The sequence below is a fragment of the Sturnira hondurensis genome, unplaced genomic scaffold, assembly GCF_014824575.4.
Source record: "Sturnira hondurensis isolate 20B ecotype Veracruz unplaced genomic scaffold, ASM1482457v3 Scaffold0015793, whole genome shotgun sequence".
Taxonomy (NCBI): Eukaryota; Metazoa; Chordata; class Mammalia; order Chiroptera; family Phyllostomidae; genus Sturnira; species Sturnira hondurensis.
This window is the reverse complement of record NW_028088424.1, coordinates 677,738-699,966: the sequence shown is the minus strand read 5'-3', so window position 1 is coordinate 699,966 and position 22,229 is coordinate 677,738. Positions and strand designations below refer to the sequence as shown.

General features: G+C 42.0%; 1 long non-coding RNA gene across 1 annotated transcript; it reads right to left on the bottom strand.

Moving 5' to 3' along the window:
• Positions 1 to 530: 530 nt before the first annotated feature.
• LOC119000509 (uncharacterized) lies at positions 531 to 13,049 on the bottom strand. Its single transcript, XR_005069337.1, has 2 exons — positions 12,954 to 13,049; positions 531 to 815 (listed from the first exon to the last, which is right to left on the bottom strand). It is a non-coding gene; the product is annotated as an uncharacterized LOC119000509 (long non-coding RNA).
• Between the last annotated feature and the right edge of the window lie 9,180 nt (positions 13,050 to 22,229).

Below are 22,229 nucleotides of genomic sequence, written 5' to 3'. Positions count from 1 at the left end.
CTGTTCTGACATCTCAGTGTCCATCAGAGTTGCCAGTAGCAGACCCTGACTGCAGGGGAGGTGCCTCAGTAAATCAGATTACAGCCCTGGCTGGTGTGGCTCAGTTTGTTGGACCTCTTCCTGCAAACTGAATAGTTGCAGGTTCAATTTCTAGTAGGGACACATGCCTAGATTGCGGGTTTGGTCCCAATTTCAGGAGTGTGCAAGAGGCAACTAATTGATGTTTCTCTCTCCATTGATGTTTCTCTCCCTCCCTATATAGAATCAATACAAGAAAAGAAAAATAAATAAATCAGACTACAAATATTTATTAGGCACCTACAACATGCCCAGCACTGCGCAGGGGCATGGGAACAGGGTGAATTAAAGAAGCAGTGGAAGCAAGGGACGGAGGTGGATTTGGCTGGGGTGGGTGGGGAGGGGTGGGGAGAAAATGCAGACAACTGTAATTGAACAACAGTAGAGTAAATTAAAAAAAAAAAAGAAGCAGGGTTACGGTACCCATCTACAAAGAGAAGTGACTTGCTAAAAATGCTGACAACTTTATTACCTGTGGTGGGAGAGAAAGAAAGTTAGTTTTGATTGGATGGAATGTTGGGTGCTTCTCAAATCGCCTCCTCTGCAGCTGTTGGGTCTGTTCCAGAGTTAAATTCTCCACTGAGCTCTCTCCATTTTTCCCATGAATAACAATGGTAACAATGCAGGTAAAGGAGACTTTAGCCCACTAAAATTATCTCCCTTTCCCCCTTTAACGAAAGGTCCCTGGCAAAGAGAGGAGGCTTCATTTCAGTTTTAGTCCATAATAACAGGAGTACCTGGAAGAGAACAATAGAAAATTTTGAGGCTGTGATTCTAAAGCATAAAAAGAGCAGCTAATTACCTTTGGCTTCCCAGACAGATTTCTATGTACACAGTTGTGTTTCATCTTTGTAACTTGAGGCTAGACTTTGAGGGTTTCTGAAGCAGGGAAATTATCCACGCTATGTCCAGAGTCATGCTCCAATTAAAAGCTCATAGGAAGATGGACGGCAATACTGCTTAGGGACCCCACAAGAGAAGCCCTTCTCCGGACAGATGTTTATTTGGTAATTCAGAAGAGTAAAGGGATTCATTCTAAAATTTTTGCTTGGGGCCTCTCAGGTCAAGTTCCACTCTGCAGAGGGGTGTTCAGTTCCGTTGAGTTTCTTCACCAAGTCAACACAAATTTCAATGTGGAAATGAGTGTGTGGAGACATTTCCGTTGTAGTGTTTCTTTTTTGTCGTTGGATAAAAGCACAGTCAGACCTTTGTGCACGGTGTGGATTCTGGAAGGCCATGGGAGGATCTCTAAGGCATCTCAGGGGAACATTTAGCACAAACACAGTACATGCCAACTTGCCTTCGGGCTGGGGGACTGAGAACTTCTCTGCAGCAGCCCCACTCTTCCCACACACTCACCCGAAAGGAACTGGAAGGCATCCTCTTGGCTTGTACGTGAGGCTGATTCATTTATCCATTGAACAAATATTTGTTGGGTGTCAACTAATGCCAAACCTACTGTAGGCACTGAGGATATGGCAGTGAACAAAAATAGGCAACAATTCCTACCAACATAAGTTCATTTTCCCCCAGATTCGCTTAATATTGTTATTGTGCTCTCTCTAGTTTAATGTATGTATATTTAATGTACATATTCTTAGATTTTAAATATTGATCTTAGATTTCTCAGATTTATATATAAATGATACATACTAAAATATAAATTTGATATATAAGATATTTAAATATATCTTATTAGATTATAAAATCCAATAATCAGGGACTGCGTTTATCTGATTATCTGTGTGCAAAGCCCAAAATAGCACCATTCATTCATTCATTCATTCACTCAACACATACTCATACTGAATTAACTGATAGGGATACAGGTATGAACAAGACAGAAAATCTCTCATAGAGGTTATAATGTAATTCAGTGAATATGAAGACAAAGATAGTGATGCCATGGTTTTTGACATTTAATTCAGGTTTAATGATGTACACATTTTAAAACTTACATCTGAAAAAATACATCCAAAGAGTAATGCCGTATTCATTACTCGTTGACCCATTTTCAGCATTAATGACTTTGTCCACCCCATGTACAGTCCTTTATCTTTTAGCTTTTTATTTTGAAGTAATCTTAGATTTATGAAAGTATTGCAAAAATAAAGTACACAGAATTCCTGGATACCCTTCACCCAGCTTCTCCATATATTAAGATCTTATATAATTATAGTACCTTTATCAAAGCTAAGAAATTAATATTAGTATAGTACTATTAACCAGATTATAGAGTTCATTTGGACTTTACCCGTTTTTTTCCCCATTAGTGTCTTTTTTCTGTTCCAAGATTCTATAGAAGATACCCTGATGCATGTGGCTATCATACCTCAGCTTCCTCCTATCTGTGACAAGTTGTCATTCTTTCCTTGCTTTAATGTCTTTGACAACTTGGAAGAGTATAGGTTAGGTGTTTTGTAGAATGTCTCTGAATTTGGGTTTGATGGCTTTTTATTGTTACTACACTGGGGCTTTGGATTTGGGGGAAGAATGTCACAGAAGTGGAATGTCCTTCTCACTGTATTATATCAGGAATGTGTGACATTACATGATTTTTCACTGGTCATGCTGACCTTGGTTTCCTGGTTAAGGTGTCTTCCAGGATTCTCTATGATAGTCATTTCTCCCCTGTATATGCTCTGTGTGATAGAAGTTAGTTACTGAATTTATGCTCAAGGGAAGGATGGATTCAATTCTACCTCCTGGAAGAAGGCTTCCTTTGTTCTTGATTTTTTCCTCATTTGTATATAACATATGAGTATTTGGGATTAAGGGCTTTGAGGATCATATATAGTTTCTCCTTTAAGTGATGTTAAAGTCATATGAAAATTTATAAATTTAATCTGCTTGTATAGCACCTTGTTCAGAAAACCTTCATCATTTAACAGGAATGAGAGAGAGAGAGAGAGAGAGAGAGAGAGAGATTTCTTTGGAGGGTTTGGAAGTTCTTGTAACTTGTAAATTAAATCTAGTACTACAGATGAAATAACCTTTTAAGTTTAACACAGTTGTAACAACTGCTTACTTATTGTGTGTATTTTAAAGTAAGTGACTCAATAACAGTTCAGTTCACATAACTGTGGAATCAGGTAAAACACAAGAATTATTTGGTCCAACCTCCTCAGTTTATACATGAGGAAATTGAGGCCCAGAGGGGAGGTGCTCCTTTTCTGAGGTTGCTCAGCCAGTTACAGGGAGCCCAGGCTTCTGCTTCTCAGGACTTTTTTTCCTGCAAATACCTCTGTCTGGTCTCCCCAGCAGCTGAGGGCATCTGTACTATGTCTCCCCTTCCCCCTCCCAGCTCTTTCCACAGTGCAAGGTCTTCTATCCTTTCTGCAGGTCAGGAAGAAGGCCTGTGTTCAGTCATCCTCAGGACACCACAGGATTAAAGGAAGCACATTTTACAAACACCCTCCTGCCCCACTTCCACCCAGCTCTCATCTTCAGCTGGGGAGCAAGAAGACCTGGTACCCTCCAGCCTCTTTCTCAGCTGATGGCTGGAGGGCTTGCTCTCAGTTTAGCCAGGCTCTACTTCGGGCTGCAGATGCTACAGTTTGAAAGTGGAAACTCTACTAAATGCAGAGTTTTTTCTTAGAGCCTGCTGTGCCAGGGACAAAAGCAATTCCTTAGAAGACTGGGCTGTCTTCAAGCTATGAAAGAGCTAAGCTAAGCTATTTTCAAGAGGCAGTGAGAACTATGTAAAAGTTGGCATTGGGAGAAGAAACTAGAAAAATGTTGCCCTCTTTGCCCACCACTCACTTCAACTGGGGTTAAAGGCAGTGTGATAAATGTGTGACTGAATATACTCAGCTGAAGAGATATGTCATTTCTCCCTGTAAAGTAAGTGGACTTTAAAGTCCCACTCACATCCTATGCACAGGGGAATGCTGAGGACCAAATCCACGTGGAAGTGCTCTCTCTCCAGTATCCCTGTGGACAATGAGGGGAATGTGAGGTCAGGGGTCTAGGTCTCAGTCAGACAACCTGACCAGCTGTGTTTCCATGTTGTCCATTTTGATGGTCTTGGCCACAGTCAATGAGACTTAGAAGCAGAACCAAAGGGAGTGAGAGCCCGAGGAAGTGGCTGCAATTGTAGCATCAAGGGCTCCTCCTGCAAAAAGCTTTCCCCCTCCCTTGGTAAGGCAAGAAAAGAAGGTTTTGACTGCGTCAGTTTCCCTCCCCTTGGTGTGCCTCCTCCGTATCTGTCCCTCTGTCTAGGGTCTTCGGTACCTATGCCTTTTCCCTCCACTAGAATCTCTCAGAAAAGCTTGGGAACTCATTCATACTGGCATGTAAATCACTGATTTCACTTCAGAGTGTCAGCCCTTTAGAAGGACTGACACTCGTAAATAGGCATAAACACCTGCATGTGGTTCTCAGCCTTCCCTGTGCACCAGCATCACGGGTGGTGCACTGGTGAACAGGGAAGCCCAGCACGCACTCCAACTCTGGGCTGTCCACGGCTCCGAGGGTGACTCAGGCATGAGCAGGGCTGAAATCCGTTTCTGGTTTAAGTGAGAGGCTCTCAGTGTGTGATCCCTGGGGCTAGCCGCAGCAACATTGCCCGGGAACTCAGGAATGCAAATTTTGGGGCCCTGAATCAGACCTCCTGAATGAAAATCTCGGGGGTGGGGTGGGGTGGGGTGGGGCCTAGCAATCCATGTTTTATTATCTTCCAGCGAACTCAGACATACACTTCCGTTTGAGAACCACTGCTTTCAGCGAAAGGAGCCAGGTCTAATAGGAACATGTTGGTCAGGAGGTATGGAAGTGTGGATGGAAGGCAGGGGTGCCCTCTGAAACCACACTCCATAAATGGGTGGCTAGTCTGTACCCACTAAAACCATCTCTGGTCACTTGTAGATCGACTGAAGCTGTCTCAGATCCACAGACCATTAGCAGCGTCAGAACCTTTTCTTCCAGTAGGCAGGATAGGTTTTCTTCAAGTGGCCACAACATACTGGGTAATAGTACTGATTGGTGGTGGTTATGTCGGTGGTCATAACTCCCCCTTCCTTCCTCTTCTGCCCCACGAGCCACAGACCACAAGTGAGGCTGGGGGACAGGGCAGAGGCACAGAATAAGGTTGTGGTAGGGGACGTGATTTGATTTGTTGAGCTGAATTGGATTGAATTAGAGGCCATGGAACTCTTCTGCATAGTATTTCTTTACTTTTTAAAATTAAATTTATTGGGGTGACATTTGTTAATAATAATATATAAGTTTCAGGTGTTCATCTTTATAATACAGCATCTGGATATGTTATTGTGTTCTTTAATTGTAAATTTTATCTCAAAACAGTAGTCCGAAAGCACTCACTTGAAGGGTAATGTCTCCATGGCCTGAAACATTGCATGTGGGAAAGATGTCACGAACATTGGCTGAAATGTGGGGACATCTCAATTCTATTCAGCCAGCACTATTCTTGGTACTGGGGATGCATCAGTGAAAAAGGGAGACACTGTCCCCAACCTCAGGATCTCAGAGAGAACAGAAACAGGTGAGAATGCCCTTAGTGAAGAGGTGACACAGAAAGGATGCGGTGACATTTCCCTGCTCTTACCTCTGGAGATCAGGTAAGCCCTCTCGGGGTCAGTGGTTAGTTTTCATACTGAAAACTATCAGTTCAGCTGGAATGAGCCAGGTAAAGGGATTCAGGGGAGGGAAGAAAGAGTGGAAGAACATTCTAGACAGAGAAAGAGCTTATGTAAGTCCTGGGGTCAAGAGATAGCCTGGTATAGAAGTTTCAAGAACTGCAAATTGAATATGTGGGACCCTAGAGAGTGAAGGGGATGAGATGAGGCTAGAGAGGTGGCAAATCCAGATCCCCCAGCACCAAGGAAGTTAGATGAAGAATTTGGACCAGGGCCTAAGGGCAATTGGAAGCCTCTGAAGGGTTTAAAACAGTGCAAGAAAATGACAGATTTGCATTTTGGAAAGTGCATTGGAGGTGGGAAGGGTGGGTATCGAGAGATAGAAGATGTGTGTTTATACAGACTACACTTATGAATGTTTGCTTAGGAAAAATATTAAATGAACTAAAAAATTATGAGACTAAAATGTGTGTTCCTCTTTCTCAGCCCTAGTTTTGTTTCTTTGGATGAAATAGATCTGTAACAGCAATATTCAAAGAGTGCCTGTGTATTTGACAGGCGTGTGGAATACTGGCCAGTGGCGTAGGTCAACCGATGCTAATCGAACACTAGCCACTTGCAAATCACAGAATAAAACTGGACACCATGGGGGAAGTCTAGGAAAGTTTGGTCCTGCCTACAGGAAACTAACAATAGAGTTATGGAAATAAATAAAAACACTGACACTTTCATGGAAAATTCAAGCAGAATGTGATTAATTATCAAAAAATGAGGACGGAATCATGGACATTTTAAAAGGAGTAGTAGGAGAAGTAGCTTCATTGAAGATGTGGGTCTTGAGCAAGGCTTTGAAGGATCCTGGGAAGTGGGTAGACAGACAAGTGTGGGAGGACAGTGTGTGGGGCGGGGCTGAGCCTGAACAGTGGGCATTGTGGTGGGATCCGCATCTGTGGTTTGCATTTGTCTTGATTTTCAGGGAAAGTCAACTGAATCTCAGATGTAATTAAAAAGCACAGCAGCTTTTAGCAAAGGATAAGGGAGCAGTAAGTTTTCCCATCTTAATTAGCGGTCACTTCTCTGCCACACCTGCTGGAACTGCAGCAGAGTAGGAGTGTATGAGTGGACTTGGCTAGAAAGGCATTGTTGATTTGGAAGACACCTGGGAGGGCAGAGGGGCCCTGGCACTGCCTTGGGGAGTTCAGTGGGTCTTCTGTAACTACTGGTCACCCCAGAATTCAGCATGCTCTGGTTTTTAGAACATCATCTAGTGCCAAGGCAGCTTTAAGATGATACATATAACACAAGGGGCCATTTCTAAAGTCACATTTACGAGAAGCCCCAACTCTGCCCCTTGCCACTGAGACAATCTGCTTGTGCAGAAGTTCAACTCTTTTGAAGGATAGACTTGGCTCTGAATTGCTCTCAAGTCCCAGGTACGAGTTGCCACCTGAAGGCCACCTGCCACCACCTTCCCTGGGAGGCAGGTAGGGAGAGAGGTGAAGGGCAGAGTGACTGAAACTGGACCTGTAACAACAGCATCAGGTCTCAGCCAGACTGAGAGAAGACAGGCACAGTCTGGCTAGAAAACAGTCTGCAAGATGGATTGAACTGGGAATGTCACAAGCAGAGTATTTCTAACCCTGGGTATTGTCTGGAGAAGTTCGTGGGGCTGCCTGGATAGAGGGCCAGAGACTTCAAAGAGAGCCTGTGTGCCCTGCCCTGTTTTCACTGGAGTTGGTCCTCTTCTATCTGTTCTATGTTTTGGGGGATCTACTTAATAATTATTTTTTAAAAAAAGGATTCTGATTGCAGAAATGAGTGGAAAATCTTTGTTGGTAGAATATCCTTTCCATGACATGCTGTGTTGGTTCCCCCAAATAGGGAAGGGACTTGTTGAACATCCTGACTCTGGCTCCCACTGGGATGGCAGCACTAGGACCTCAGTATGTGCAAACCAGGTGAGGCTTTGTGGGGGTCGCTGGGGGCAGGACAGGGAGCAAGAGCACCCGGTGCTAGTGCCAGTGCAGGAGGAACAACAGACTGGTGTGTGCTGCCTGCGGGGCCCAGCGGAGCTGACAGTCCACCAGGGCTGCAGGCATGTCTGTCCAGGCAGGAGGTCACTGGGGATCCTGAGCCATCCTCCCCTGGCACACACCCTGACTGCACTGCAGTGGAAGATGGGAGGAGTGGGCCCTGGAAGATGGGAGGAGTGGTTGCCGGGAACCCCGCCCCAAACCGCCTGGCCAGACCAATTCCTTCCTTATTTCCTGGTTGTGTTTGACGACTGTGCCCCTCCGCACTGCCCCCCCCCCCCCCCCCCCAGCTCCTGGAGAGATTCTCCATTAGGTCTGGGATGCTCAGCCTTCTCTCTTAGACACTTGTGGCCTCACTATCCAGACATTCCTTGAGCTGGGGGCATTGAGAACTACTGAGACAGCTTCCAGGAGGAAGGGTCCAATGGGGACCAGACACCTCACAGGCTCTCACTGACATTTTTGTGAAATCAATAATTTTATGAATGTGCTTCTTTTTGAGATGCTGCCCAGCTGCCCCCCAAAGATGGGAGTGACTAATGAGGAAATTCTTCTAGGAGTCTGATGGTGCATCCGAGATTTAGGGCTAAAGTAGAAGATCTCCAGATACACAGTTCTCTAGGTGGCCAGTGTCCAGGGACCCACACTCATGTACTTTTCGGTTTTAGCATGTACTTCTCAGGCATCCATGGGGACTGAGATCCACAGTTAGCTGCTGATGTTGCCTGAAGGCTTTTGAAGGGCTGGACTGGAGCAGGTGGTCAAAAGTTTGAGGTCTCTCATTTGCTTTGCTCAGTCTAATCAGTCCACACTGGCATCACAGCCTTTGACAGGTTGGAGTATATAGCTTCCTAGATTAGAGTATGTGATTCACTGTCATTTATAAACTATGATTTATTAACCTGGCTCCTGAGAAATAACAGGAGAGTGTCATGATAACGTGGACTTGGAGGAATCCTGGAGAGATCAGGATAGTGCCAGCCCATAGCGATCTCTCTGTTCTAACAACCTGTGCACTCATTTATACATCTAGGTGACTATATCATGTAATCTATCATCACTCTGTTACCTGTTCTCATGCCTCTCTGGTCTAGGCAGTACCACAGGACTTCCCTGAGCTACAGGAGCGAGCCCATCTGTGATATCTTAATAGTAACAGTTATCCCTTTCAGATGCTTACTATTTTCTGGCACTGTTGTAGTATTTAGTATACATTAACAAATCGAGTCTTTACCAAATTTTATAATATGTGAACCCAGATTAGATAAGTAACTTGTCCAAAGTTGATTGAGGCAGGATCAAACCCAGGCATTGTTGACCAGTCACCCAGCTATATAACACTGCACAAGCTGGAGTAGGCTGAAGTATTTATTCTCTGCAAATTTCAAAGCCTAGCAATGAGGGGTAAAAGAGACAAGCCAGGCTCTGCTTCCCGAAAATGAAGGCCAGCTGTGGGAGGGGGAGAACTGGGTAAGGCAGGCGTTCTCAGATCTGATCCCTGGACCAGTGGTATCTGCATCACCTCAGAACGTGTTGGACATGCAGATTCTCCAGCCCCATCCCAGAGCTACCAAGTCAGAAATTCTGAGAGTACTAATTCTGATATGTGATAAAGCTTGCAAATCACTGGAACAGGGAGTCAGGGGGCTAGGTTCTAAGCCCGTCTCTGTCCTGGCCTAGCTAGATGACCATGCACAGGTCATTATATCTGTCTGATCCTGGTTTCCAATCTCAAAAATGAAGGGCTCACGGCAGACCTATTCACTTTTCCTTAATTCAACAAACATTTCTTGAATACTTGCCATGTGACACATTCTGAGAACAAAAAGTCACTATGCCTTCTTAACAGAACACAATAATAGCCAGGTGGCTTGATCATCTATGGTCACCACTTGAAGTTCAACCCTAGTTCATTCTTACTGGGGCGATTTTTAGAAAGACTCTTTACCTCCTCTTTCTCCTAACTCCAACATAGCTCCACACTGTTGCCAAAGCCACGTTTAAGAGATGCATGACTCTGATGTTGGCGCTCCTCAGTTAAAACCTTCCAATGACTCCCTGCTGTTTATGTTTTCCAAATGGAACACAATGGAGGCTCAGCCTGCTTCTGATCCTTGGAAACGGCCGAGGCCTCAGACACAACTCTGCTCGCAGGCCCATAGGATGGTTGGAAGGGAGGGGTTGTGGCCAGCAGAGGCCCTAGATTCTACAGAACATGAATCCAGTGGCTGGATTTTCTTTCCAGTGGCTTTTCTTTCCAGAAAAGTAAAGAGAGTAAGATTCTTGTGCAACATTTGGGAAAGTTCTGCTCTTCCTTGGGGCTCATGCAACATTTTCCTGGAAAGCCTAGTTAAATTTCCTGCCGATATTTAAAACTTACAAAAAGTTTGGACCAACAGAAAATGGATGTGTTATTCATTATTAATAGTGATAATGATAACAACAATAATGTCTACCACTTACAGAGTCTTTACTATGTACTGGGCATTGTGTATTTTGGTGGCTAAGTCAATGCCTGGACCAGGAGATCACGGGAACTTGGGTACTGATTGACTGTGAGTATCTGACTTTGTCTCCGGGCTCACTGAGGCCAGCCTTAGCTTACTAGTCTCTCTCTGGTGTTACTGTGGTCACATATACTTCACATAGATTTACTGCTTGATTGAATTAACCACTTTGTCTTCAGAGGCAGATCTTTTTTTTCTTTGAACCTTTCAACATGTCTAAAATTCTGAAAGGTCTTTCTCCCTTTCTTGCCCGTTTCTTCATCCTCCACTTATATTTTAATCTCCTTTTCAACTTCTCCATCTCCTCACTCATTCATTCAAGTTGCTCTCCCACTAAATTAGAGAAGTGGCCGGTAAAAAAACAGCACAGCTGTGCACCCAGCAGCTCCACCCGTGAGTGCAGGCTGCCCAGGAGCACGGCACACATGCAAATAGGCTTGTCTTGACGTGCGAGAGCCTTTCCCGTGTTGCAGTAAACTAAACCTTTGATTAATACAGAAATGGACTTTGGCTTTTTGAAACTCCTATTTCCATAGTGTTTGAAAAATCATGAACTACCCCTGGTTAAAATCCCAAGTTACTGAGGGCTTCGTGTTTCAGGGAGAGGAAGAGGTGGAGGCTCTTTGTTGTATTTTCAGAAGGAAGGATGGTTGACATGAATCACCTCAATCACTGGACAGACTCTCTTCACTTTACTCCTTAGAGCCTGTAGCTCAAGTAGTGTAGAGGCCAACAGCATCCCTGGTATCTGTTGTTTTGGTGGCTCTAGTCTCTTGGGGGTCTTTTAATGCTACACAGAGAAGCACTGAGGCTGAGTGGTCTGAGTCATGGGCATGCAGAGTGGGTGTGAGGTCATGGAGTCCCCTGATCACCATTCCTCAGGTGGGGCATGGAGAGGGGAGACTACCAGAAAACAATTGTCTCTGGATACAGATCATTTATGGTGCCAACCTCCCTCCCATAAGTGGGAGAAAATGGTTATGTGCTTAGCTAGACTTTCATGCTACACTTAAGCTGGAGATTATTTTTCTTCTTAATCATGGCTTTCTAGGGGCATTCCAATGGACATGAGTTTAAAGAGGATAAACAGAAAAGGAGATACTGAGAAAAAAGGGATGCCTAGTTTTTTTTTAAGTTAATTAATTAATTTATCTTTAGAGGGGAAGGGAAGGAGAGAAGGAGAGAAATATCAGTGTATGGTTGCCTCTCATGAGTCCCCTGCTGGGAACTGGCCTGCAACCCAGGCGTGTGCCCTGACTGGGAATCGAACCACGATGCTTCAGTTTGCAGGCCCGCACTCAATCCACTGAGCTACACCAGCCAGGGCAGATGCCTAGTTTTTGATTGCCTAGGTTAATGCTTCGTGAACCTCAAAGTGATGTCACCTGAATTGTTTTTTTTCCTAATTTTTTTACTAAAAATAACCACATCATTGATTATTCAGACCTACTGATTCAGATTTTTTGAGAATAAGGTTCAGGAATATCTCTTTATAATAATTATATAATATGAGTAGGAACTACTCTCTAGAAATTCCTGTGGGACTTTCCATTAATCAAAAAATACCCCAGATTTTTCATACCAGGACTGTGTCTTCCTCACCTCGGGATCCCTAACATCTAAGTCAATTCCCAGCACGTAGCATTTGTAGCTGTATCATGGGATATACTCATCAAAGGTGAACATCAACTGCGCAGGTTCTGGGGGAAGCTGCTATTGGTGGCATGAAGGTAAAACTATCAAATTAAGACTATCAGGGTGTGGTCCCAAATAATGGGAAAGCAAAAAAAGAAAAATGAAAACACCAAGCAACAAAACAAACTTAAAACCCTCCTTGTCTCTTGCCATAGAAGGACCACATGGTGGGTAAATAGCCTAGAGACATTTTCTTTTGCAAAGGCTCTTTTCCAAAGCTCCATGGTGACAAGGGCGTCAAAAGTCACTACTGCCACTAAGGTTTTTTTTTTTTTTACCTATTTTCAAGAATTATTTATGGCAGTTTTAGGCCATAGATAATAATTAAAGACACCTATTCATTGGTTTTCTTATTAGCCAAGTAGGGGCATGGATGTTTTCCAGCTGCCTATGTTAAACAGAGGCGGTCAGTGGGACTAGACTTTGTCTGTCTAGTATCAGACAGCATTCAAAGGTTGCCATAAAATGATCTGGGCATCCTCCTGCTGGCCACAGAGGCTAGGCTGGTACACACAGTAAAGCCCTAGCTTCTGAACCATCCAGGCCACTCTGGTTTGAGTCTGTGCAATCTCTATTTCATCAGAATAAATGTGACTTCCTTTTTGGTCATTCCTTGTCATGACTTCTATGGAAGGTACAATAAAGCTGGAAGTCCCAACCATTAAGCTCATTCCTAGATTAGGACCCACCATGCAGCTGTTAGCCATATTCACAGATGGCGGTTGGGACCTGGGGATGATGAGTCATGGTCAGGATCCTACCACTTCTTTGACATTGGCATTGAGACCTACACTTCTCTTGGAAAAGTACAAACTGACAAAGCTTGAAGGGGTAGGGGCCCTTGTGCATGAATTTTGAGAACAAAAACATGAAAGGGAATTTAGTTATGTAGTTTTTTAATTGGAATGAAACAATGAAAATTAGGGTATGTAGATGACTCTACACTAGACTATTGCAACAACCATTATTACTATTATTATTACTATTATTATTTTGATTTGGAAAAGGAGGAAACTAAAACTAGAAGAGTTTAAACAACTTACCCAAGATCACATTGTTAGCAGTGCAGCCAGACTCCAAACCAGGTTCTCTGACTCTAAGTAATCTCTTCACTGTGCCCTGCTGCCTTGTCCAGGGGCAGATTCGATTGTAGAATGAAATGATATGCATTTGCTGGAGAGATGAGAAACGGGCTTAGCTGACATAGTGCGTCAAGGAAACATGGGAGACTACGTGTAGGCAGCAATAGAGTTTGATATTCTCCCCACATCACTGGAGGCCCATTATTGTTCTAGCTGTAAGCATTTGTAAACATCTTATATAATCTCTGTAAAAATTTGATATCATAATATTTCTCCAAAATAAACAGTGGTTCTTAGCCTTGGAAGTCTCATGAACTCTGTGGACCAGCTGCCAGGAAAATGTATATGTGCACACAGGATCCCTGTTTCCCCTTCCTCCTACTCCACCTCTCTGGCCAAGAATCTTTCTCTAGATACTTGACTTTACAAATTTCTCTGAATTTCTGAGCCAGAGATAATCTTTATAGTCTAGTGGTTGTTCAACCTGTAGGCTATCAACTTTTCTATGCTCTAGTCTGTCCATATCTGCATTTATGACAAATCATTCACTGAAAGGTCCTATAGATTTTATTATCTATCCAACATTAAATATTTGGCTATCTATTGCTAACAGTTTTGGGGTTTGTTTACTGTTGCATTCCTAATCCTGGAACAAAACTTGGCACAACTACATGATATAATCTATATGTTTTATTTTTGTGTGTTTAATATATGTTTCTGAAAATTATTGTGTGAAAAGTGTTTAGAAATTAATTGCATAAATGCAATAGAACAACCTGTTCTTACAAGGGACTTATCTATAATTTCCCCATTATATACATCACTACAGATTTTTGGTATATAAATTTTTCCAAGCTAGAAAGTTTTCTTCTAGTCCTCTAATTTTCTAAGGGGTATTTTTTTTAATTACAGATAGATGTTGGACTTTACCAAGTGTTTAGACATTGCTTGAGGTAATTTCATAATTTTTCTCCTACAGTTTAATGCAGTGAATTGATAAAACTTCTAAGAATAAACCATACTTTTATTTTTGGGTTAAATCTTACTTTATTGTAATGTATTGTCATTGTTATTATTATTATATCATCAGATATTAATTTTTAATACACCATTGAATTCAGCAAACTAATATATTCTTTAGGATTTTTGAATCTATGTTCACAAATTAGATGGGCCTATTTTTTTTTCTTGTATTGACCTTATCTAGTTTCGAAATCAAGAATTATGTTAGTCATTTGTTTGAAAACTACCTGAGGATTTTTGGTTTCTTTTAACTGTATCTAAGAGTCAACATATTGTTGGATCTTTTTAAAAATTTAAATTCAATCCAGGAATCTGTATCTCTTAATTTGTAAACTTAAACTTTTTATATTCATTATAGTTACTGTACTATTAAAGCTTATCCAGTTACCTCATTTCTATTTTCTATTCACTATATATCTTTTACTACACCTTTCCTGTTTCTCCATTAAAAAATGCAATTTTCTTCAGTTGCTTTAAAAATTAAACATCTGTTTCAGTTCTTATTCTAAGAACAAAGTGGCAGTTTCCCCCTCCCTCATCTTACATTCATTTTTCCCTACTGAGTTCTTAAATTTATCAACAGATACTTTTCCCCTTTATAAAACAAAAACATCACTATATTTTAATTTCCTTTTGATTTCTTTGGGGGAAACACATTACATGTCTGCATAAATAAAACAAAACAAAATAAAATAAAATATGAATGGTATCCCCTGGATTGTGCAATCAATATTATTTTCTATAAATTTTGTAATTGGTTCTTATTGATATATTTTCTCTTTTTTCAGCTTTAAGAAAATTCCTATAAGAAACTTTATCCAGGTATTTGACCACCTTTTATTCCCACATTTTTGTAACACCCTCCCAGATTGCCTTTTTTACTTGAGTGCTTCCTCCAAGAGCAATTGTACTGTGAGACCGTGTATGGCCGAGAACACTTTTATTATGTTACAATATTTAAGTGACATTTTGGCTTTACTTAAAATTGTAGGTTCAATGTTCTTTACTTAAATACTTTAAAAATACTTCATTGTTTGCACCAACTTTTGCTATTAAGAAGTATATTATCAATATGGTTCTATTCCTCAGCTATTAACATACTATTTTTCTCAGTAAAGCTTTAGAATTTCCTTTTTGTATTAGTTGTTATTAAATTGCATTATAATGTGTCCAGGTGTTTTTCTTTACCTCTATTGTTTGACTGCTCACGAGCAGTTTTAATGTTACATATTTTATATCTTAAAAAAAATTTATGCATTTATCTTCATCATATTCTCAAGACAAGGACAAGACAAAATAACCACTATCACCATTTCAGGTGACTGGGCAAAACTGTAAGAAAAAAAAGAAATAGAGATGTAAGATTGGAAGAGAAAAAATAAAACTGGCATTGTTTTCTGCAGAAATGACCATCTACCTAGAAAGACCATTATAACAAACAGACAAACCACTAGAACTAATAAGAGAGTTCAACAAGCATTCCAGAAATAAGATAAACTCACAAATATTAGAAATGTTCTATCCTAACAATAGCCAACTAGAAAATACAAAAATTGAGGTGCTATCCACAATGTCAAAAGAAACTATAAAGTAAATAAGACTTAATTTATCTAAAAATATACTAGACTTCTGTGGAGAAAATGTTAAAACCCATAATAAAGAAATAGAATATCATTTCAATAGATGGAGAATTATCCCATGGGCCAAATTACTCTTACGATGATATGAACCCTCCTTAAAGCAATCAATAAGTTAAATAAAAACCAATCAAAGTTTCGGTTCGATATTTTTGAGACACCTGATAAATTTATTCTAAGATTTTAAGATGCACTGTAATAAATAATAATGAAACCTCTAAGGTGTTAGTACAAGAACAGACAATGAGATCAATGAAATAAAATAGGGTTCAAAGGCAGGCCTATATATATAGCATACATATATCTATTAAAAAACACAGCATGAGTCAAGTTAACAGATGACAGAAAAAGAAATTTGCATTGAGTAAAACTGATACTATGTAGAATTTTACATGTAGACTATACAAAAATTCCTGCTAACCAATAAGAAAAACACAGCAACCCCAGTAGAGAAATTGGCAAAGGAATGAATAGTAATTTTGGAAAAGAGGAAATCCAGAAGGTTAGTAAGCATATGAAGAGATGCTCAAATTTATTATTACTAGTAATGTAAAATAAAACCACAGTGAGCTATTACAACACCTATTAGGTTTGCAAAAATGAGAAAGATGAATGATACAAAGTCTGGTGGTGAGGGCAGCCTCGTGAACTGCTGCCAGGAGCCTGGAGAGCATCCTGGTTGTATTTAGCCAATGCAGATATATACCTCTGTGCATATAACCCCAAGACATTTTCACATGCCTCTGCACAAGGATACATATCAGAATGTTTCGAGGCTTGTTTTGTGAAGGGAGAGTTGGAATCAATCTGGTTAAGTAAAAGGCAGTGCTTCCCTTCCACGAAACACCTTCGAGCCTTCCGTATCTTGGTGATTGTAAATAGCACTGTAATGAATATAGTGATGCTTATGCAGCCCATGTGTTCATCAATAGATGAGTGGATAAAACAACTATGGGACATTTACACAATGGAATGCTGCTTGGCCATAAAAAAGAAGAAAATCTTATCCTTTGCAACAGCATGGATGGACCTAGAGAACCTTATGCTAATTGAAATAAGCCAGTCAGAGAAAGATAAATACCATATGATTTCACTCATATGTGGAATTTAATGAACAAACTGAGCTAACAAGGAAAATGGGGACAAACTCATAGATGGAGAACAGATGACAGCTAGGGGGTGGAGGGATTGAGCAAAATTGAGGGAAAAGAATTCATGGACATGGACAACAGTGAGGTGATTGCTGGGGTGAAGGCATGTAAGGGGACTAAAAGGTAATGTAAAAAAATATAATAAAGAAAAAATACTTTCAAGCCTTTAGAAGTAACGGATGAAATGTATACATAACAATGTGGATGGATTTTACAACACAGTGAAGAGATAAACAGTATGAGCTCTCTAATACTATACCATTTACAACAATTAAAAATCCATGTGTGCAAAACAATACACATTTTACAAGAACAGGCTACAGATGTGTTTTATTTATAAAGAAGGGATCAACATCAACCAGATGAGAATAGTTGCTTTAATTGGAACTAGGTGACTGTTGGAGGTGAGAGGAGACATAAAAAAGAGTATGCATGGAAGGTGGGGAGGAAAGTGAATGAATGAATACATGATGAATGAACAGAAGAATAGACGAATAAATAGGTAAGAGAGGGACTTTTTGTAGACCAATGGTGATAAAGTGCCATGAATCAATACCCAAATGAAAAGGGAAAAAATAAGGACTAGTATAGCTGATAACACATAGTGAGTACGTAGTAAACATTTGTTGAGTGAAGGAAGAAAGGAAATCTGTGGTGAATCCTTTTTGAAAAGCTAAGAGCTCTTTTTGGAATATAGATCAGTGCTCTTTACTGAATTATTTTAGGAGCTTTAATTTTGGTACATCAAATGTTTTGAAAGTGTGAGCACCACTACATTTGGAGGCATCTGTATGGCATTAACAGAGCCCCTTTTCTCTTCCTCTGCTTCTTGAGATATTGTAGAAACATGCGCACTTGTCCTCCTTTGAACTATGCTATGTAGTTAGACTTTATTCTGAGTCACAGAAAATGTTTTTCCAGCAAATATTTGCCATTTTGATCAAGTCTTTTTTCCCAAATGGCTGTCCGCATGCTCATTGAAATCCAGGGTCTTTGTTGAGCTGAAATCTGCTTCCTGAACATTGAGATTGTCAGAAGTGGCAGGGTTTATAGATGGCCGTGATCATGGTGGACTTGCCAACTGACTTTTTTTCTCCCCTACTCTACAAGATTTGATTTGTCAGAGCACCACTGAGTTTGTTCTCCTCCTCCCATTTTTCCAGAGAACAAGGATTTATCCCAGAAGCTATAAACTCCTATTGATCTGCTCCAGGTTTTTAAAAACAACATATTTTATTGATTATGCCATTACAGTTGCCCCATTTCACCCCTTCATTCCCCTCCACCCTGCACACCCCCTCCCACCCACATTCCCCCCGTTTAGTTCATGTTAATGTATCATAAATTCTTTAGCTTCTACATTTCCCACAGTACTCTTACCCTCCCCCTATCTATTTTCTCCCTACTGTCTATGCTACTTATTCTCTGTACCTTCTCCCCCTCTCTCCTCCTCCCACTGCCCTGTTGCTAACCCTCCATGTGATCTCCATTTCTGTGGCTCCATTACTGTTCTACCTGTCTGCTTAGTTTGCTTTCGTTTTAGGTGTGGTTGTTAATAACTGAGTTTGCTGTCCTTTCCTGTTCATATTTTTTATCTTCTTTTTCTTAGATAAGTTCCTTTAATGGTTCATATAATAAGGGCTTGGTGATGATAAGCTCTTTGAACTTAACCTTATCTGAGAAGCACTTTATCTGCTCTTCTAAATGAAAGCTTTGTTGGACAGAGCAATCTTGGATGTAGGTCCTTGCATTTCATGACTTGGAATACTTCTTTCCAGCCCCTTCTTGCCTGTAGAGTCTCTTTTGAGAAACCAGCTGACAGTCTGATGGCAACTCCTTTGTAGGTGACTGTTCTCTTATCTCTTGCTGCTTCTAGAATTCTCTCCTTCATTTTAATCTTGGCTAATGTAATTATGATGTGCCTTGGTATGTTCCTTCTTGGGTCCACCTTCTTTGGGACTCTCTGAGCTTCCTGGACTTCCTGGAAGTCTATTTCCTTTGCCAGATTGGGGAAATTCTCCTTTATTATTTGTTCCAATAAGTTTTCCACTTGTTGCTCTTCCTCTTCCCCTTCTGGTACCCCTATAATTCAGATGTTGGAACGTTTAAAGATGTCCTAGAGGTTCCTAAGCCTCTTCTCAGTTTTTTGAATTCTTGTGTCTTCCTTCTTTTCTGTTTGGTTCTTTCTTTCTTCCTTCTGGTCCACTCCATTGATTTGAGTCCCAGTTTTGTTTCCATCACTATTGGTTCCCTATGCATTTCCCTTCATTTCACTTAGTGTAGCCTTCATTTGTTCATCTAATTTGCAACCAAAATCAACCAGTTCTGTGAGCATCCTGATCACCAGTGTTTTGAACTGTGCATCTGCTAGGTTGGCTATCTTTTGATTGCTTAAAAGTATTGGCTCTGGGGCTTTGATTTGTTCTTCTGTCTGAGCAATAATTTTTTGGTCTGGCCACACCTGTTATGCAGTGAGGGGCGTAGCCTTAGGTGTTCGCCAGGGCGGGGCAACCCAGTTGTTGCTGGTTTGTGATGCTGTGTGGGGTGGGGATAGAGAGGGAACAAGGGCACTTGCTGTGCTCATATTTCAGTTCCTTCTGCCTCTTCCCGCAAGCAAACTGGTCCCTTCTGGTGCTGGTTCCTGGGTGGGTGGGCTCGTGTACATTCTAGAACCCTGTGGGTCTCTCCCAACACCTCAGCCCCCACAAGTGTTTTCAATCAGTGCTCTTAGGCATTATTTCCCTTCACTGGTTCCTTGTCTTGTGTGGTCTGTCTCGCTGCCTGTTTTTGCCTGGTCTATCTGCATGCGAATGTGTGACCGAGTCAGCCAGTGGCCTTGCACACCTTACTGGGTCTGCTTGTTCCCTTCCCATGCCCAGGGCCTGCTAGTTCTGGATCTCCCATGCCCCTGGTTCTGCCAGCCACCACTTTTTCCTTCCATAACCCCTGTCCGCGGGCTGCTGACTCCGCCCCTCTTATCAGTCTGTATGAATGGTTGTTGGACTTCCTTACAGTTCAATTTTCTGTCTGTTTTGGTTGTGTTTTTGTTTCTAAATCTTTGTTGTCCTTAATTTTGGTTGTGGGAGGAGGCATAGTGTTTCCACCTATGCCTCCATCTTGGCCCTGCTCCAGGTTTTAATATCAGTGATCTTATATTACCGCTAATAAACATGGCTGACATTTGGCATTCACTGATTTCAACTTAGTGAATACATATTAGTGTAGTTATTTAAAGGTCTGGCTCTAGTCGTATAAACTTGAGTCTGACACTCAGCCGGCCTGTGTCACTGGGCAAATCAAATTTCCTAAAGATGTTTTTTTCTCCGAACTATAGGGACGGAAGTTTCCTCAGAGTTGTGTGACTAGATAATACAGTTAAGGCTTAACATGGACTTTGGTGTGTAGTAAGTAGTTATTAGTACTTCAAGGAAATCATTATGCTAGCTAGGCCTATGAAGAGAAACAAAGATGAACTTTAAAATGTTCTTAACTTTATGAAACTTGGGGAGAATAAGACAGATGCCAAAAATACAGAACAGTGAGGGGACTGGTGAGGTCACATATCCTTCTAAGAACCTGGTAAAACATTCTGAGAATTGCTTCTTCACTTTATAAACAAGGAAGCTGAGACTCAGAAGAGTTACCTGGCTTGGCTAAGGGGCCACAGCCCGTGAGTGGCAGAGCCTTGATGGGGACTACCATCTCTTATGACTGAGCCAGGCCTGAAGGATGTGTCTGTTTCCAGTGGAACCTTCTCAGTATGGCACTAGGCCTGATGGCACTGCTATCTGCCAGGCTGCTGTCAGCACGGGGCCCTCCATGGCCTGAAGTCCAGAGGCTTTAGGGTGAGGGCTCAGAACTTTGCCAGGAGATAGACTTCTCTGTTTTTGAGTAAGTCATATATGTGGTCAACGTTTCTCAAGACCTGCCCCCAAACCAACCCATTAGCAACAGTAATTTATTAAACCCATTACTTCACTAAATGAACATTTACACATATGCTCCATGTCCTGTGTGAGGCACTGGGGAGACAGGTGAGACCTCCTTGAGGAACATAGAGAGTCATGCAGCAGTTTTCTGTCAAATAATGAACAGAGGGCTCCAAGACCTAAGAAAAGAGGGACTAATCTTTTCTGAGCCAGGTGGTTTGGTGGGCCAGAACATTTTTCACCAAAAAAGTTGCTATTTGAGCTAGACCTTGAAAAATGAAGAGATGACTTTCAGGTGAGGAACTGGGGGATGAAGGAACCTGGCAAGAGAAGATAGCAAGGTCAAAGGTGGGGAATTGCCTTGGGGGGGTATGCAGAGTGGAGCTTAGAAGTCATTGGGGACCAGTGGCAGGGATGGGGGTGATGGTGTCAGGGCATGGGGTTAGAAAGATAGACAAGAGCTAGATTGTGAGGGGCCCTATGTGGCTCCAGCTGTGCGGGTGAAGGCAGTAGGTGAAAGCTTTTTAAACTGAAGAATGGTATTATTCAATCTAGGTTGTATAAGATGGCTCTGAGGCAGCTGTGGGACTGAGCGGCAAGACCTGCCCTAGGGGGTTCTCGCCAGGTGATCTTGACCCCAAACTGTGGGTCACTGGGGCCTGAGCATGTGGAATTCACATACACAGTGGCGGAAAGCTTCCAAACTGGGAAGAATCCCATGGCCTAACACCCTAAACACTATCCCATGATGAACCCCATTACTTTCCCTTGAGAAGCTTCATGCTAATGGGTGGGCGCTGGGACAGAGAACCTGTTCATGTGTGCCTGCAAGTTCCTCCTGAGACACCAGCTCCAGCTGAAGAGGATGGGTGTCTTATCCTTTCTCTCCTGAGTGAATTGACCTTTCTCCATGGGTAGATGGACGGTCAGAAGCAGTGTCCCCCATATTCAAGCATGATTAAACCTTGCCGTTTGGGTGGTGGCTCAGGGCAAGGGGAGGGGTTATTATGTTTTAAAATGGAATAAACCGAAAAGCAATATTTAAAAAAATGAGGAGGTTGCTTAGTGAGGCTTGAAGAGACTACAGGTGTTTCCTCCTGCAAATGAGAACCAGTGACCCCTGGGAATAACATTTCTCGTTGAGCAAGACCCATGGCGGACTGAGTCCTGCTGACATCCTGGTGGTGCAGAACCTGAACTGGGACTACAGAAAACCCGGTTTTCCACAGGGCCTTATGGGCCCATCATTTGTTTGGAGAGGTAAAAGACTTGACACATATGCTCACACGGTTCCCACTTAGATACACTTTCACACTCACCCAACGTCACATCACACTCTGTGGCCACGTCTGAAGGACCACGGCTTTGTGTGCTGTGTTGTTGTTCAGATCCAGCTGACTGGCTCCTGGAGTGAAGTGGTCTGTAGCTGCTGGGCCTCTGAGGGTGCGCACTCTGGGTGATAGGCAGCCTGCTGAAGACCGAGTGCACGGGTGTCTG